Source organism: Psittacula echo, assembly GCF_963264785.1.
Source record: "Psittacula echo genome assembly, chromosome: 12".
Lineage (NCBI taxonomy): Eukaryota > Metazoa > Chordata > Aves > Psittaciformes > Psittacidae > Psittacula > Psittacula echo.
The window spans coordinates 15619205-15635272 of record NC_137747.1 but is presented as its reverse complement, the minus strand read 5'-3'; positions in this window follow the sequence as shown (position 1 = coordinate 15635272).

Below are 16068 nucleotides of genomic sequence, written 5' to 3'. Positions count from 1 at the left end.
GATAGTGGGGGAGGGTAATTAAAGAGAAACAATCTTTGATGTTTGTCCTGTTGCAGTTTCTCCTTATTTTGTTGTACTCCCCTTACCTAGTCTTGGGAACCAGAGCTTCTGCTGTCTTGTGGGGAGTGTGGGGAATGGGCAGCTCTGGAGCAGGAATTTGTGACCTGCTTCCTGCTGGGCTCTTGAACCTTGGGTGAATTAAGGTCCTTTGGACCGAAGTGCTGGCACTTAGCGGAGCTCCTAGGTGTCAAACTATAGGCCCATCTCTTTGTGTGACGATTTTTATTGTACTAATGGGGGAAGGGGAATATTCCCCTACAAGTACTGACAGCTTCTAAAGCAACCCCCCAGCCCAAAAGTATACATTAAACCTTGAGAGTGACCCACAACCCATAGAGAAGCACTTATTTTAGTATAAATATTATGTTCCATTTGGGTTAACTATTTCGTCTACTCTGGTCCCAGTTCTTCCGCTTCCAGCACTTTGTGCCACAGTCACAAGGTTATGGATTTCAAATAAGTTCTTAAAAACTCCTGAACAGCCCCAAACTCTGGGCTGTCTGGAAGCAGGCTTGGGTCCTTTTAACGGCAGATTGTAAGTGTACAGTGAGAAAGCAAACTTTTTTTCATGACTTTTTGTGTTTCCTTGCCCGTGGGCAGCCTTGCCTGACTGCTTGGCTACACAGCATGGATCGGAAAACCCACTTGTTTGCTGCTTACTAGTACTTCATCTGTCTGGGATGCAAGAGGGGGGGATGGTCTTTTTTTATGTGGGTCACAAGGATGCTGAGGAGGGACTCTTCATTAGGGACTGTAGTGACAGGACAAGGGGTAACAGGTTCAAACTGAAACAGGGGAAGTTTAGATTGGATCTAAGGAAGAAATTCTTTACTGTGAGGGTTGTGAGGCACTGGAATGGGTTGCCCAGGGAGGTTGTGAATGCTCCATCCCTGGCGGTGTTCAAGGCCAGGTTGGATGAGGCCTTGGGTGCCATGGTTTAGTGTGGGGTGTCCCTGCCCATGGCAGGGCGGTTGGAACTGGATGATCTTAAGGTCCTTTCCAACCCCAACTATTCTATGATTCTGTGATGGTTGGATACTCTGAAGCAACATAAAAAGCAGGGAGAACTTTCCTGGCATGTGCATCGTGGGTGTGCTTGGTGAAGCTGTCTGTTGCTCAGGGATGCTCTCTCATGTTTGGGGTGAGGGCAAGAGATAGAAAGTGGAATGGAATGGTTGGGAGTTATTTAATGAAAGTATTTTAATGAAACAAAAGATGTTTAAATGTGTGGTTTGTTTCACTGCAAATTTTTGGCAGTAGATGGGGCCCTTACTGTAATAAAATTCCATCGAATCGAGAAGCCTTTTGCAGATGGTGCCCGTATGCAGTCTGTTGGCACTAAGTCCTGAAAGATCAGCTCTGACTTGACTCAGGCACTTTGTTTCCATGTAACTGCCCAGCACGAAAAAGAAAGGGCTGGAGGGGGAACCAATATGCATACACCTCTGTGCTCCTCTCTTTTCACTCCACTCTGTCCTAATGCTTTCTTTAACTGCCTTTCTTTACAACAAGCTGCAAACCCACATCTTCAGTTTGGCCCGGCTTCCTGACTCTGGTCCTGCTGACTCCAGTCAGGACACTGAGTGTGATCAAGGATGAGCAGGAAGGGAGATGTACCCTTGAAACAGGATGGGGAGAGAACCAGAACCTCACCTTCTGCCATGGTGCTGTGGGTTTAATTATATTCATGCAAATAATTTCCTTCATGCAAAATGCACATTTCCTGGCAGCGCTGGGCTGGCCTGGAATCCAGACCTGGTCTGCTCGAGATAGAGCCATTATCCTAAAGTGGTTTTATTGATCTGTTGACTTTCTGTCTCCCTCCTTCTCTTCCTCTCTTCACCCTGCCAGCCTCCTAAAGACTCATATATTCTCATACAACCGAGGTATTTTAAGGGGGGAACAATGATTTCAAAGTCAGATTAGACAAACTGTACTTGACCAGTGAAACCAGATATCCCTCGACTGACGTCTGAAGAAGTTTCTTTCTACATTTGCAAGCAGTTCCTCTTTCTCTTCCCCTTTTTATTTTCTCCCCTCTCTATGTATGTCCTGATGATCTTGAAAAAATTGGAAAATATCAACAATACTTTCAAGGCCAAATACCTCTTCTTTGTAGCAGTCTCTTCCCCAGAGGGGCAATGCCATATTGTCATGCTTCGTTTCTGGTTGGTTAAAGAGAGCTATAGCAGTAAATCTATATATGTGCTGTGATATCCAGAAGTATTAAAGGCTGAGATTTAAAGAGAGACCTGAAAGACTTAGTAGTTGATGCCTGTAGAAAGCTAAAAAGAGCTGCATGCCTTACTGGACATTTCAGGCAAAACGTGTTGGAGTGCTGGATATTACAGTGACCCAAGCTACAAATCCGTCTGAGCTGGAGATAAAGGGAGAAAGAATAATACTGGAGGGAATGTTTGCAGTCCTGTGTATTAACAAACACTAAGAGGGGGGTTGAAGTTGGATGATTTATTTTGATTTGTTATCTGCTGTTCACAGTTTCTCAGGTTTCTGGAAAATTACCTTTTCTTCCTAATGACATTGCTCATTAGCTAATTGGTTAAAGCATGGACATTTAGTTAATGGACTGAGAAACATCCAGGTAAATACAGAACAGTTAAAAACCGCTAAATTTGATTATAAGAACATGTTTAATTTTTAAGAAATCTAAATTATAAGGTCTTTCCTATAGCTGACTACAGCTTTCCTACAGTCTTCCCTATAGCTGAATACATCACTGTTCATGAGTGCAGTATTTGACAGATAAAGAAGTTACCACTCAATATCTGGAGTTTATAGTCAGGTAAACATAAGCGTGCATAAGAGCCTGACTGTGGCTTTATCAGGGAAGAGTTCTCTAATTTTTAAATGTCTGAACAATATAAATAAAACCATATTTGAGTAAATTCCAGAAACTCACACTGAGCTCCATTCGTCCGGCTGGGTAACACTTCACCCTGTGAGGAATGCCAGCGAGAACAAGTGTGAGTGTTTTCACTGGAAAATATTAATGACATTAAGGTCAAAAACTTCTGTTGTCACATTTATCCCTTATCTACTTAATTCATATCATCATTAGTTTTCTTTTTATGGATGTTCATGGAAAAGAAGATAAAATAATCAGCAGTACTGATGAAAATGGTTGCTTGTGCACTACTGAAACCCTCCTTTCAAGTCCATGCTATCACTCTTGCAAGCTGGGAACAGAAGCAGCTCTGTGGGACTTACATGAGCAGTCATGCAGCGCAGGTCATGGATCACAACTGGTCCTTTGGTCAATAATCGATGTGAGGAGTTTGCAAGCAATCTGTTGGCTGAGAGACGTTCATGGGAAGTGTTTACCTGAGAAATCTGAATAGAGCCGAAAGTGTAAAAAAAAAAAAATACTATTTTTTTTTAAATCAAAGCCTGTTTTCTCCATATTTCTTGAGAAAGGAAAAAAATGTTGGTGGTTTCTCAGACCAGGGGATGCCCTGTTAGGCACTGAATACAATGGACCTTGATTTGATTTGGGGCTTCATGTAATGAAAAGCAGTGACCAGTTCACTTCACTGAAGATGACTTCGCTAATTGCAATACCGTGTCAGTAAGAGTAAACTCTCTTTTTGAAATCACAAGAAGGGAGAATGGAAAGGGAGTCCTGGGGAAAGAGAGTCTTGATAGATCAAGTCTTGGTAAACACCCTTTAATCATTTACTTTCTTGGACAAACTGCGGCAGGACCATAGCTACAGCTACAGCCTGATGGGCACTGAACTGCTTTGCCTGGGAGTAAACCACATAAGCTTCATGTCCTGCAGTGAGTCAGTAGATAAGAGCCAGAACTGTCTTTCCTTCCAGACAATAGTTTACATTGATGCTGCTGATGAAACCAAAATTCAGTGTATTCCGAACTACACCTACAAAAACCTGTGCTTACAGATTTTGAAGCAGTATGTTTGGCCAGTTGTATAGAAATCTTGCTCAGATCACTGTCTTAGCCTGCGATATGCTCCTAATTTCTGCTAGAAGTAGACTCACAAGTTTGTTTCTGTGTTTCAAAACCTAATTGCTGAGTGAAACTACCTGAGTAAACAGGTTTGAGGCCAGAAAAGGCTTGTAATCATACTCGTCTGGTAAGAGATCTTACAAAGATAATGCTGATGTTAATGCTAACAAGTAAATGCATCTTTATACATAATAAGGTAAATTTGTGGACTTCCCTCCTGCAAGATGCTATCAGGCCAGGCTGTAAAGTTGGGTGTCTGAAACAGACCAAGATGATTTTCTGAACATCAGTACACAAGTAAGTGCCGTAAGTAATTTGCAAGCTAGGGAAAGCGAGCCAAAAATCACACATTGAGCCATAAACAATGGCTGAGCAGAATGATGCAAAACTCTGTCTCCTCAGACAGCAACGCTAAATACTGACAAGTGCACTTTGGGATGCGGCATCTCAGAGCATGAACCAGTGTGAAGGCAGGATATTGGGCTGATCCACTGTGGGAAAGCCCGAGTCAACAGCAGCGCTCTCATTGTAGTCTCCGGGGCTTTACACAAAAAGGAGTTTCCTACATATTAGACTGCAGTGTTTGGTATTTTCAATTACACAGGATTAAAGGCAGTCCCAGTGAAAAGGATTATGAACAGCCTAGTGATTGTGAGTGAGGATCTGCCAGCCAGGTGAGCCAGGCAGCTCAGTGCCTGGTCAGTGGGACAGGAGATAGGAGGAAGAAGGGAAGGAAATATTCACAGTTAACTGGGGGAGAGGAGAGAGGTGGAAGGAACCACACAAACCTTCAGATCTGTCTGCCAGCAGAGCCGCTGTGAGTTGCTTGGTGCGAATCCCACTGGAGCCCGATGTAATTAAGCATCCTGTTAGGGTAGGAGGGGTGGACCTCCCCTGATACCTTTGGAAATCTCCAGCGTGTTTTGTGTTTGTTGTGGAGCCAGGAACAAATGCTGGCAAATGCAAAGGTGTTAAACATTGGCCAACCTATCCCAACATGCCCTACAAGGCACTGAAGGGAATATTACTCTAAGTGGATGATGAGCTCAGTTCAGAGGCTGTTAAGTTAAAGCTTATTACCCTCATTAGGACGTGTGTAATGTGGTTTCGGGCTTCTGATACGGGAAAACCAACATTTTCTAAGTGTTTTGTTGTCCTGTCTGTTATGCTTGGAGGGGAATTCAGTTTCTGTTTTGCACTGGGTCAAATTCAGCCTGGAGATTTCTCTACAAAGTTTAGAGTTTGGGATTACATGGATGAAGGCAGAGGCTGAGTCCAGGGCAATGTGCTTTGTGAGCACCAGGAGGGATTCCCCTATGAATCCAGCGGAAACAAGGAGCAGGGTACAGAGATGTTCATGTGCCTCTGCTGGGAGCCAGTCCTGTGCTGAGAACACCAGGGCTAAGATGCAGAGCCATGTCCCTGTCCTGTGCTCCCCAGAGCTCCATGTGCCTGGAGTTAGGATTGTATTGCTCCCAGCGGTGTGTCAATGCAGAAAGCCAGCTTGGGTTTAACTTTCTGTGCAATGTAATAAGCCCTGCAGAACCAGGATGCTGGGGTGGGTTGTGCAGGATCAGGAAGCAGCTTAGATTCACCAGATATTATTAGCTTGAGCTCAGGACTGGCCCTACAGGACTGCACTAGTTCACACAAGAAGACTTGGGTACTTCTGCCATGTGCTTCTCATCATCTCCATTATCTACGTTTTTCCTTTATCTGAGGTACCACAGCTCCTCCCAATGATGGAGCATTGGCTCTCTACTCAGCTTTAATCTCTAGCTGTCTTTGGAGGTTCAGATCAGGAGAGGTTTGAGGTCCTTAGCCCTTAAGTGAAGCCCTCCCTGCTTCAGACGGGGCTGCAATTGAAACCAGCTGATCCCAAGTCGCTTGCAAACATTTCCATTTCAAACCACTGAAGTTTTATGTCTTCTTAGTAAATTTTTTTTCTTAAGCCTCATAAATCTCATAAAGATCTGGAACAGCACTGAATTTGGCCACTCAGATGCACGTTTTCCAGTAAAGAGGATAATGATTGCTGTTTCTGATGCCACCTCTCCTCCTCACCCTGTCAGTTGCAGGAGTTCACCTCTTGCTGCCTGACTGCTGCTCTCACGCAAGTTGGGCCAGGCTAAGAAAGGCAGCACAGACAGGTCCCATCTGCCTGAGGGATTGAGGAGTTGCTGTTCCTCTGCTGTCTTTGCCTTCATGAACATTTGTCCTCTTCACATCTCCCACCTGAAGAAACACATTGATGCTTGCCTGCTAAGGGTATTGGCAATGATGCTCAGTTCCAGCTGGGCTCCTGCTTCATGCAAATGTATTCATGGCAGTGCCCAGCTAGTGCTGGGCTGTGATTGTCTCTAGTCCCTAGGATAATCCAGATGGGAAGCTTTCTGCATCCTTCCTGATGCACTGGTGGCAAGTTCAACCAAGTCTCTTAGGCTTGGATTTCAGATAGGCATGAAAGACAATGAACCCAAGGACAGTACAAACCCAAAGCTGCTCAGACTCCCACTGGAAATACCAGGCAAAAGTGCTGAAGATATTTGGAAAAACATATTATAGAAACAGCAAATTGCAAGCATATTTTCCCCTTTATTTGTTGTCTCCCAAATCCAAACAAGCTTACTTCCTTTCCTGCTATGATGATTTTGATAATCTTGTGCCAAAGGCACTGAATCTGTTCTTAGTGCTGTCAATAGCAAGATGCCCGTTGCTTTTAGTGGTTCAGCTATTAAAACACTGCATCCCAGTTGTCTGGCTGTGAGTAATCCCAAGCTATTGCAGTGACAATATGGAAACTTTTTCCTCTCTGAATGTTTCTCTGCAAAGTTTGACCATTTTGGCTGGGGTAAAACATGTGTCTATCTGGGATCCTTTCCAAGGATGAGATTTTGACAGCTGTGCTCATATTGGCAAAAATCCTGACATCTTGTGCTTCGTGGAATTAGCAGTTTCTTAGTGGAGAGGGGTGGGAATCCGATTTCATAGATGAACACTTATGAACTGAAGACTGTGAGCCTGGCTTAGCTCCTTTCACTTGGGGAAAGGGGCTGCACCCATCCTCTGGGAACAGGGTGAAGCCTTCCTTTCTTCCCATCTCCACGTGTGGATGCAGATGGCCAGTGGGCAGAGGGGCTGGCGGGAGCCCTCTGCGCCTCTGCCAGCTTCGTGCAGCACTTTGGGACATGCCTTGGACTGTGCCCATGGAAGTGGGTGTCAGCCTCTTTGCAGTGCGTGCCTAACGGTTCCATTCATGTATTAGATGTTGGGGAGTGAATGGTGGGAGGTGTTAGCAGGCTCTCTGTGAACATCCACCTCTGTGGCTGTGATCAAAACTTGCCTCGTTATTTATGTCAGATACTTGTGAAAAAACAAAGCCTTGGTATAGTCTGAAATAGCCTGTTTGGGGGGGTTATTATTACTATTATGATTGTGATGATCGAGTGTTGTTTTATTTGGCTTTCGCTGGAATCTCCATCTTGAATTGCAGAAATACTTCACACAAAAGCTGTAATTATTCACAGCAAATATATTTCTGCAGGAACCTCTGATCTGATGAACTGCCATTTTTCTGATGAAAAACCATTGATTTGGAGACTAGAATTCCTATTATCTCAACAACCAGGGCATGGCGGCACAGAATATTGTGTCACTGGGTCATCCAGGAGCACCACATCAGAGCCAAGGATGAGCTGGAGAGCAGGTCTGGTGGAAGGGCATCAAAAAGTCTCCAGAAGGTATTTTGCAAATATTATATTTATTTCCAACTTCCCAGTGACCAAAGGGTTTCTTTAACCAAGACAAATAGAAACAACCCCAACCTAAGAGGTTTTAAACCCACGCCAGCAGTGATTTTCCATTTCTGGCATTTCACTGGAAAACAAGGAAAAATATATTTTCAAACACAAACCAGGCAGTAGTGAAACAACAGAACCCCAAACACAACATTCCTCCCGGTGGAAAGAATTTAAACAGTTTTGCTCAGGGGAGATTGTAGCTTAGGGTTAGACACCCAAGACCAGACATTCACTGCTTGCATCTATGGGAGATGTGAGGTCTTTTATGTCACTTTAACTTTCAAGGAGAAACAACTGGCTCAAATTCATACTTGCTGTGCATTAAGTGGTGTTTACAGCCACTTACCACACCTTGGCAAGCACTTGGGTAGCATTTCCTTGTGTTTAAGCCTTCAAGTTTTTTCTAAGGATTTTGGGAGGCTCTAGGTCTCTGTTAATGGGATAGATATGTCTGTGGTTAAATGGTTAAATCTGGGACAGTCCTAGAATATGCGAGCATGGGGTGACTGCACCTATGCTGGATTGCAGTCAGGCACACGTGTGAGCTCTGAGCATGTATTATTTATCCGCACATAGCCTAGGGGTGTCAGATAGTGGCCAGAAAAGTCACCAGTACCTACAAGATTATACAGAGAAAACTGCACCCTCTGTACTTTTCTTATGGGAGGTGGGGGGTAAAAGTATAATAAAGGACACTGTATTACGTGGGATGTTTGGGAGCATGTCACTAACCGATGGTCTTAATGGCAAGCTCTCCCTTCCTCTCCCACTTGTTTCTTAAAAACTGGGGCAAATATTAGCACATCTGTTTGAGCTGCTGCATTCAGAGTGCTCCTAGCACCATGTTAGCTTGATTAAAACTAATGTGACCATTTCTACAAGGAGAAATGCCAGTGGCATGTCTACCATAAATTAAACTGAAATTCCAACTTTAAGTTGACTTATAGTTCTGCGGCAGATCTGTTTACTCTGGGATAGCATAAGGCAGATGTCTTCATCTATGCTGACTCTTAACACGTCACAGGCATTGACTTTAAATAACTAAAAGCCTTTAAAATAACTTTAAAATATGTTTTCTTCTCCTCTATAGACCTTAACCTTTAGGTGGCCTTAACCAAAAACACCCAGAAAAATGCGATTCTAAACCAGACCGTCATAAACTCAGCAGCAGCTTTTAAAGTGTGATCATTACCTGAAGCCAGTGAAGAGGCTGGAATAATTATTGCTCATGTTTACACTTCTGTATCTCAGTGGGTTGCGTTCAGTCTCTTAATGATGATGATTAAAAACATACTGGAAACAAGTAGTAATTAGAGAGAGCACTTACTGTGATTCTGAAAGCACAGAGGTAGCTTTGAAGTGGAACTGGCCACAGTGACTGCTGCCAAAGCGATGTGAGAGTTAGGAGCGCTGTGCAGCAGGTCAGTGGTAATGGTACATACAATGCAATGCCTGTTTTGGCACATGTAATACCTGCCTTCAGGACCAACCTTAGCATTGCTGCTTGCTCATCAGTGAGACTTCTGCAGCTTGCAAGAAGCAGGTTGACGGCAGGGGAAGGGTCATAGAAATGTTCTGCTTTGTCATTTATGTCCATTTATGAGCTTTGGGGCTTTTTTCTCCATGGGGGACTTTTTGGAGGGTGAGGCAGCATTTAGGAAGAGGGAAGGAGGAGGAAGTTTGGGGCGTGGGTGCTGGTTCAGGCACTTTGCCCTGCTGAGGTTTCAGTGTGGGTACTGACATGAAAGAGAGTTCTCAAGCATCGAGCTGTAAACCTTGTGTTTTAGGAGTGTTCCTGTGGGTGAGGGATAGGGGCAGGCATTGTGGAATGTGTTCCTTTGTTTGTTTTTCCCATTTAAACAAACAAAAATACTGTTGTTACAGGAGAAGAAGGGAGGAGGGATGAGGCTGTGCTGTAAAATCATATTTGCTGGAAAAGTTGTCCTGTTTTCCATTGCTTAATTTCAGCTTGAAAAGGGAGGGCACAAATGTTGGAGAGAACACAGCTACTTTCTTGGGAGTATTTTTACGAGCACGAGGGATGAGGCCTCTCAGGAGGGAGCAATTCAGCAGTACGTGAAGAAAGCAGAGATAGAAACTGGCACTCCCCATCATTCCTTTGAGGCTCAAAGGATCACACTTTTTGTCAGTGTCCTTTCATTTCCTACACTGTATCTCATGGTAATTTACTCTGCTCACCCAAATTCAGCTTCTGTCCCTTTCCTGATGCTGTGGAGACCTACCTGCTTACACCACATCTGTCTCCTTGATGTCCCCTTGCAGATGACCAGCTGTCAGATAATTTTCAGCACCTAGAAGAAGGCAATTCCCCATAGATCTGCTCCCTAATGAATGGGGTGAGATTGAGATGAGCTCTTAGGCAGAAGCTCTTCCCTATGAGGGTGCTGAGGCGCTGGCACAGGGTGCCCAGAGAAGCTGTGGCTGCCCCATCCCTGGCAGTGTTCAAGGCCAGGTTGGACACAGGGGCTTGGAGCAAGCTGCTCCAGTGGAAGGGGTCCCTGCCCGTGGCAGGGGTTGGAGCTGGAGGAGCTTTAAGGTCCCTTCCAACCCAAACCAGGCTGTGAGTCTATGAACTTTAGTGGTTTCCATGGAACTCCCCTTGTCTGTAACATCATCTGTCAGCTTTTGGCTTGGAGTGCAGACTCCCTGGTTCAAGAACCATCTGTGCTGGCTCTGCAGGGTGTTCTGTCACTGTGGGTCAGGGTCCCATGAAGGGAATCTGCAGGTGCTATGGTAATTCAAAATAATAACAAGAATTTAAAAGCGAGCATTAATAGCACCATGCGTCTCTTGCCACTGCCCTGCTGTTATCAGCAAGCACTCATTCTGGAGAAAGATGATGTGTTTTACTTGCTTCTTGAAAAATGTGGAGGAGTGGATTCCCTGTCCTGCTCCATGCCTCTTACACAGGGCCCTTTCACTGCTCCATTGTCCATTAAAATGTCCATTAACAGGCTTAAAAAGCAGGATGGCTAGTGATGGGACTAGCATTATGCAATTCCACTTGTTGGCCTTCTGTCCACCCTGCTTGGAGATCATTGCCACTTTGTAGATAGTTTGAGGAACATGAAGAAAATGAGCTGGTGTTTGTTTGAGAATGGACAAAGCATTGTCAAGGGTCCACATCCGATTCCACTTTTCTGTTCTTGTTGGGGTGCTCATTGGAGAAGCTTGTCCTTGTACGTGGAGTCTATGGTGCCCTTGCTCTGGTCCTGGTCCAGGAAGGATAGTATCAGACATATACTGTTTTTGCAGCATGCTCTGCAGCTACATTCCAGCCCTGGAATATTACAGCCTCCTGAAGCTTCCAGCCATGGGAAACCAGCACGAACAATGGGCTGAAGTCCATTTGCTAAATAGAGTTTTGCTTGTGAACAGAAACTGTCGGATGCCCAAATGTCAGGCCGCCAACCCCAACTGCTGAACGGTTCTTCTGCCTGTGAGAAGGAAGAACTGGTGAAAACCAAACACTGATCCAGCCCTGTGTCAGGAACAAAGGTCACTGTTGTTGCAGCAGCCAAGTGCGTAGCCCAAGGCCAGGCAACATCTTGAGCCTTCTGCTGTGGCTTTGGGACCTTTGACAAAAGCTGGGCACGTTTCCAGCGCAGACCTGGAAGAAGGATGGTTGACCCGTGCTGCACCTGGGGCATCTCGGCCTCATTTCAGTCTCACATGAGCCTTTGTCCAGGCTCATTTTATTTAATGGGCCTGCTTTTCTTTTCCTTTTTTTCTCCCTGGTCTCCTGTCACAGGAAATTCTCCCTCTTCTATTACCTTTTTCCTGTTGGAACTAGCCTTAAAATAAAATGCATAAATAAATAAATATACATACATATAAAAATATGCAGACAGGAAAGCCATTGAGATCTGGAGAGGCCTTGATAACACTGCTGATGAGGTTGCCAGCTTTCCCTGGGTCTGAGCTGAACAATTCCTCACCACCTCCCCAACCCCTGGGAACCTCAGCTGTGGTAGTTGTGAAGCTTCTAATTCTGCCTACAGGTGTCTGGTTTGAAAGACACCACGTGCCATGTTGTAATCTCCTTTAGGAAAAAGGTAATTAAATAAAAATACAGATCTGTTACAGCCACAGTTCCTGAACATCTGAAATCCCCATTGGTTTAAAAAGAGTAAAGAATAAACCTCTCCCAAGGAGCACCGTCCTCTCCCCTTTTGTAATATTAGCCAGTATTAGTGTTTTGAATTAAAAAAAACGAGAATTTCAAATGGCAACATCTGCTCTTAACCACCTCTTTGCAGCAGGAACATCGTGTTTAAAAACAAACAGAATAGGAATGCCTGAACTCCCCTCATTTTGCTGCTCTGCATATCCAAATATTCCCACTAGCATTTACTTGTGGCACATTCTGCTCCATCATTTAGTGCTTAGCACCATTTTCTTAAGGTACCAGAGCTTGTCAAAGCCATTCCTGGGGTGCAGTTAGTCACTAGACCTCAGCTTTGTCTTAATAAACTGGGTAGTTGCTGATCTTGGTCTTTTGAATCATGACTTCAGGATGTGTAAATGCCAGCATAGGCTGGATAAACCACACAAACAGTTCTGAAAAAGGCTAGCGAGCTTTACCATGGTCTGTTGTCTGCTCAGTAGTAGTGATGATTGTAGTAGTGATAACAATAAGCTAACTATGGAATTCATCTGGTCTCAATGCAGCAAAATATTTAATCCTATGCTTAATTTTTTAAGCACGGGTGTTCCTGTTCGTCAGTTAAGCGTATGCTTTAGCTCTTTGCTCTACTGCTGCTTGATTCCAGCGTGTGCCACTCCTGTTGTTTGTCTGAGATGAGCTATTTCTGGTTTTGACTGGCCAGGATAAACCTTTGGAATTAGCAAATGCTGAAGAATGGCTAATACATGACTTATCCAGTATAATTTGGGGGCCTGCAAAAACAGCTGAGTGCTGTTACCCTGCTTGGTTACTACATACTTTACAAGGTTGTTGGTCTTTCCTTGTCACTGTTTAACCCTTTTTCTCTAGTGCTACCTGAGGGAGGAGATCCTCAGCTGTGAGTGGACACTGTCATACTTGGAGGAATAGTACAAAGGTACCGAGCCTGGTAATACTGCTGTGAATCTTTCCAGTAATGCCTAGGGGGTCTCTTAAAGCCTGAGCTCTTGTAATCTTGCTATTTCCTTCAGCTCTCACTTTTAGTATACAAACAAATATAAACCCCAGCACATTTCTTCTTTCTAGAGGTGCAAAACCCCACACCATTTCTAGTCTTCATGGTGTGATGAAAGAGAGCTTGAAACATGAGGTGGTTATTTATGTTCTAGGTTGCAAAATCAAAAAGAAAATTAAAAAGTCCACTGTATTTCTTATTATGTTTTTCATTATTTCCAAGCCATTTTGAAGCCTTTCTGAGAGCTGTCAGGTTGTGAGGACTTGGGGCTGGCAATTCCTTGTGCCCCTCAAGCCCAGTTTATGGGAGATCGTATCTTTATTGAGCTTTTTAGAAAATATCATCCTTCCTTCCTGTGCTGAGCATTATGGAACCAGCCCATGAGAGGGGATCAGGGCTTTCAAGTCTGTGCCATCCGAAGCGATTGCCAAAGAGCGGGAACTACAACAACTTTTGTCATCTCAGATCCCATTTTCCTGCAGTCACATAGGAGCAGAGCCCTAACACCAGCACCCAGTGCCTGTTGTATGTGGCTAACTCAGGCTGCAGGTCTGAGCTTCAGGCCCCAGGGGATTTCTTGGGATGCAGACATGGCACACCTCTGTGCTTGCAGCCACGTGAAAGCATCAGTGAGCAGGAGGAGCACAGATTCCCAGCAGGCCTCTGAGAGTAAGGACTTTCCAACTGGACTCATTGGGTTATTATTAAATGCCTACAAAATACATGAGAATCCTGCTATTGTCTCAACTGGTCTTTGAATCAGGGGCTCTTAAGCAGAGGATATGCTATTCTTCTTTTGTTCAACATTCCCATAATGCTTTTAAAAGAAAAGAAAGAAAATAATAAAGCAAAAACCCAAACCTGAAATGTGATGTCAGTTTTACCCTGAAAGCCAGAGGTGGAAGGGATGGTTAGCCAAGATTAAACTCCTAGGCTCTGCAATTTATTTATGTAAGTTATGGCTGTATGTCAGTAGCAGCAAGAAAAGCAAAATGCAGTAGCTAGACCGGTGCTCTGTTCAATTGCCTGGGGCCCCAGCTGAAACTTAATAAGCAAATGTTAAGATTTTAGTGCTTTGGAATGGAAACTTTATGGTAACTTCTTTCTGCTGCCCCCTTTTAAGAGCTGTATCAGGTCTGGTTTGTGCAGTGCACCTTGGATGTTGAATTCAGTTCTGCTGTTGTGCTGCCAGTCCTACTCTTCCCCTCTGGGAAGGACAGTGTTGGTGTGGTACCGTGCCTGGCTGTGGCAGTGAGGTGGCAAACCACACCATGGTCTTCCTCTCACAGGCTGGAGCCAGATAAATCATCAGGTCACAGAGCAAGCTGGTGTTGAGTACAACTGTGGTTGAGGCATCTTCTCTGTAACTCCCATTCATGTGGTTTCTGGTGGGGGAATCTCTGCTGAGGATTTCTTTTCAGTCAGGGGTTACCAAATAATGTTCAGAGATGGCTGATGGAGTGTAAATCCTGGCTTGGGGGATGGCAGAAAAAGGACATGGCTTCTTCCAGTGCTGTTTGTTCTTACTCTTTGGGTCATTCTTCAACTTTCAAAATACAGGGATCCTGTGGAATTCTCCGATTTACTTTCCTAAGGCACAAATTCATTTATTGCTCTAGGAGTTGCCTGTCAAAGCATCAGAGAGGATGCAGAACCTCTCATAGGAAATGAGGGAGAAAGCTCGTAATCTTAACTATCCAACACCTCTGTTCCCTGCACAACAGTAGGTGAGGAATGCAGTGCTCTTCTCTGTTGCCAGCTTGTGTTTTGCTGTATCTGATATGTAGAGTTTCTTCATTATGATGGTTCATGGAGACTTGTTGGAAGCTGTTCCTCATCTCTCTCCAAGCATGAAAATCTAGTCTTGATGGTTGCGTTTAGAATCAGATTGTATCAGTAGCTGCTGGCAAGAATGCACTGAGAAGATGAAGGAAGCTTTACTCTTTCCCCAGCTCCCTACCGCTCTTTCCCATTAGTACCAGCTGGTACAGCCCATTTGTCTGGGATTTTCTGCATGTTACTCAGTACTTCAAGACCTGTTGCTGTCTTTAGGAGATGAGGAGGCTGAACAACTCTCAAGGAGTGTTTAGTATCTTGAATTCAGTCTAACTAGGAAAAACAAAGTTCCTCTTTACCTTGAACAACTGACTATTCCAACTTCATGTCCTAACAGCACATGCAGATGGTGTGCAAACGGCCAGTCAAACATGGAGGCCCCTCTCTAGGGAAACATATAAAAGCCAGACATGATTTGTATGCTCCTGGGGTACCTCATGTATGCTTTTCCTGTGTGGGGGCCCAAGATGAAGCTGTCTCACTGTGCACATTCAGACACAGTTACTGAGGGCCAAAATTCCTTAGACTCTGCTTCAAAACCCATGTCCCTGTTGGTAAAGTCTTTAGAGTTCAGTCAGTGGAAGGTGCCCCATGGTAACAAACCACTGTTCATTCCTCTTGCCTCTTCATGCCTGTGTTTATTTCTGTTTTCTCCTTTCTTTCTCGCAGATGGCAGATGAATCTTGTCAGTGCTTTTTTGGCTTTGCAGCCTTTTCTCAATCATCTTTGCTTTTGCATCTCCAGCAATGTGCAAATCTGATGGTTTGCTATTTCTGCGAAGCATATTACTTTTTCGTGCTGTCTCATTGTCTCATTCTTGTGCTTTTTTGCTGGGTGAAAGAAAGAGACAAATTTCTAGTAGGCAAAAAATAAACCATCCTCAGCTCATGAAAGAAATGAACCCTTTTTAATCACTGCTGTAAGATGTAACAGTTTGATGCGAGTTCCCTATCAAGGTTGGAAGAGTGACCAATAGGGTCCTGAGCAGCATCTTTTGATGTGTCTGTTGGATCAATTGGAATTGTATTGCTCATGAGAACCATGCTGCATGAGCCCTTGAAGTGGAGTGAACACAGATGACATTTTTATTCATTCTCAGCCAGATTGCTTCGTATTGTGTCCTTTCTGTGAAAAATGACAATCTGGCAACAGGCCACTGCCTGCAAAACAACTTGGCATGGGCCTCCTGTTTGTCTTAGCCTGAGCTGAGCATCACCAGAGAT